This window comes from Eptatretus burgeri, chromosome 11 (genome assembly GCF_056783735.1).
Source record: "Eptatretus burgeri isolate ZD-2024b chromosome 11, Ebu_testis_v1, whole genome shotgun sequence".
NCBI classification, from domain to species: Eukaryota; Metazoa; Chordata; class Myxini; order Myxiniformes; family Myxinidae; genus Eptatretus; species Eptatretus burgeri.
The window spans coordinates 29,556,830-29,560,443 of record NC_140971.1 but is presented as its reverse complement, the minus strand read 5'-3'; positions in this window follow the sequence as shown (position 1 = coordinate 29,560,443).

Sequence of the window (3,614 nt, the reverse complement as noted above, 5' to 3'; positions counted from 1 at the left end):
TGTGTGTGTGTGTGTGTGTGTGTGTGTGTGTGTGTGTACTTGGCACCTTAGAGGGTTTGAGAATTGTATATTCATTGGAATTGTCTGTGTTTTTCCCCACGCCCGATCCCACACCATCCCGTCGAATCACCCCGGATCCCTTTTCTTGCCGAGTCTTGTTATTTCTGGTTAATAATAAAAACAAATAAACATCATCAACTCAGTGAAAAGTGACTCGTGCCACCTTCCTCGTCCCGTTTGCGGTAGAGCGATTAGAACCGCCATGTTTGGGTTATAAATAAATAAACCGCCTCCATCGTTTCGGCTCTTTCTACGTTGGCGGGACTGTTCAAGTCCCGTGAACACCACATTGGTGTCAGGGTGTTGGATGTTCGAACCCCTCTAAATTATATTTGGTATCGGGAGAATATACCAAGATTAGAATCTCGTCACGAATTGGAATATAAAATTACTGCAAAAAAGCGTGCGAGCACGGGAAAATTTTGGCGGGATTTTTCAAATTAAAATTAATTGGCGGCAAACGGGACTTCTGCACCATGGCGGATGTGCAGATGTTTGAGGAGGAAAGCCACGTGTCTGGCAGCGAGTCGGGGGAAGAAGGGAGAGACGGGGGTAGGGTTGGAACCTCCCCCATTCCGAGCGTGGACCGTGCTTCATTGCCCGTAATGGAGCCGGCAGTGCCGGAAACTGGCACGATGACGATCTGGACAATGTTGGAACGTTTAATGAGTGCAATTTCAGCACAGGGGGGCAAAAATGACGGCACAGGGGGCACAAATGGCAGAAATGACGGCACAGGGGGGCAGAAATGACAGATCAATTGGGGGTAATGGGGCAACAGTTGGGTGCACGGATTGATTTAATGAGGGATGAATTGGGGGAAAAGATGGAGAAAATGAAAACTGAGATGCAGGAGTGTGTGGATGTTAAATTGGGAGAAATACAAAGTAAATTCGAGAATAGATTGGAGGAAACAAAGGGAGAAATTACATTGGAGGGGGAAAATATACAAAAAAAATTGGTAGATAAAATTGATGCAACGAACATTCGGGTTGCTAAAGTGGATGAAAGCCTGGAACGTCATCGTGCCTGTGTGGATGCTCGTATGCAGCTGCAAGTTGAAGAGTGGGGAGAGCTGAGGAAGCAAGGGATGAATTTGGCAGAGGAGGTAAAAGGATTGGAGGCTCCTTTGGATGAACAAGATAAAATTATGAGCCAAGATGAAGTCTTGGATAAAGGCCTGGTAGAGCCGTCTTTTGTAAGTAGAGTGTCCGGGTTGGTTGAGGAGCAGCTACAAACTCGCGACGGAGCCTTGGAGGAGGTTGTGCGGGCCCAGAAGATCCTGCGGGAAGAGGTGAATCGGTCCATTCAACGTTTGGAACAGGAGGCAAAATTGACCCATGAGACCCTCACCACAAAACATCTTTGGCCACAGTGGGCTCCGAAATTGGATACGCAGCCACAAGGGTGTTTGATCCCTGGGCTGGATTCGGACAAGGGAGAAACTGAGAAGCGGGCCACCGTAAAAGTGACCCCCCTGGTAAATTTTGACGGGTCAGGGAGCGTTGAAGCTTTTCGACGCAATTTGAGTGCATTTCCCGACTAAACGGGTGGAATGAGCGGGAACGTACAGGGAATTTGGTGGCAACGTTGCGGGGATCAGCCGCAGATGTGTTAAATGTGATCGCGAAGGGGATGTTGACCAGCTCCCACATTTGCGAGGCGTTGAGCCGTCGGTTTGGGTTCACGGCAAACTGTGATCTGGTGCAGGCCCAGCTCCAGCACCGCAGATTAAAGCCGGGTGAGACAGTGCAGGAGCTGGCACAGGACATTTACCAATCAGTCAGGATCGCGTATCGGGACCTTACAGTGGAGGCATGGGACAGATTGGCACTAGAGAAATTTTTAGCTGCTCTTCCTGACCCTGAGATCCGAGCGCTAGTGGAGTTACAGGATCCACCCACCATTCACCGAGCGGCCGAGTGCGCGGCCAGGCTGGCCTCGTTGAGTCGGCCGGGTCGGGTTCCAGAGAGGCCATCGGTGACGATCCGACAGGCGGAGATCCAGGATCAGGGAGGGGGGCTGGGAGAAATTGGCATTACCCAAATGTTTCAGGAAATTTGCCAGAAACTGTCGGGTTTGATAAAGGGTAATCCGGTAGTTAGTGCGCCAAAGCGGCGGGGTCCAGCCCAGCCAATAGAGCAATTTGATTATGGCCGAGGGGGTCCGGAACCGGAAGAGACATTTCACCGATACTCACGGGGGCCTTTTATGGGGAGTTGTTTCCGGTGCGGGCAAAGAGGACACATGCAACGATATTGCCGGTACCCGGTGATGGAGGGACCCTCCAATAGACTTTTAGACTCGGAGAGGGTGAATCCTCCTGCTGAACCGCCAGGTCTATCCGAGATGCCCTTTCATAGGTCGGGTCCGGAGATCACTGTCGGGGGTCGGGAAAACTAGATTGGGCTGAGCATAGAGGGCCATGCTCGGCTGCTGAGATTGTGGCGAAGTGCCCTCCTTTGGTGGAAAAAAATGAATTGTGGGAAAATTGGCATGTCTTTGTAAGTTCTGCTGGGTTTTAGAGTGACAATCGGGACAGTGGGTAATTGGTAACAAAGCGGGCACAAGTGGCTGTCCAATGGCTGGTGCGTGGATCTGGTGAGAAGTGCTGTGTGAGTTGTTTTAAGTTAAGAAGTGAAATGTATGGTGCACACATTGATTTTTTTATTGGACATGGTGTGGTAACAGGGAAGGTCATGGTCGGCGAAGTGTTAGAAATGCAGGTGTCACATGTAAGGCCGATGGGGTGGGGGAGTCATGTGGGTTTTGTGGGTGGGGATGATGTGCTTGTCCACAGGGATTGCTGAAGCTCACGGTAAGCATGAATTGCGACCCCCTTCAAGGAGATTCACCACCTGGTGGCTAATGGTGACAGTGTCTGGAGGCAACTGGGAGAGGGTCTGGTTGGGCGACCAAGGCGGGTAGGACCTTGGCGACCCAGGAAGGCCAGAGGAGACAGTGAGACCCCTTCCAGAGTGTTTTACGGGATTAGAGCTGATGGCTACCAGGGGGGAGGGAATCAAAGGGAGCGGGGCGGAGAAACGTCCGGGTTGGATTAAAGCTTACCTGTTGGCATGGTTGCACCTGAGATGCCCCCATCATCTTGTGGTAACCCACCCCACGGCCACGACGGGATTCAGCCTGCATGATTAAAATGAGGACCATGACCTAGAAATGTGATGATGACCATGGTGTGAGTGTTGTGAAGATGTGTGAGTCCCACTCGATCCCGCACAACTGACATGTGCAGCAAGGGCATGATGTCCGCATAATTTTGGGGCAAGCAAATTTGAAAATTGGCTCCCCAGGTAACGCTGGGTCTATTAGCATCCACTGGGGGAGGCGGTCAAGTGTAAATATCCTGTGAATAGTGTTGTTAAGGCTTAGAGTAGGAATATAAAGTATAAGTGTTGTGTTTTTGTGGAACCTTTTGTTTCCCCTCCCCAGATCACTGGAAGAGTGTTGGGCAAGAGCGATGATCCAGAAGATGGAGTGCAACTTCGCTCAGTGCTATCATGTGATAAAAAAAACAAAAAACGAATGATTGTTTA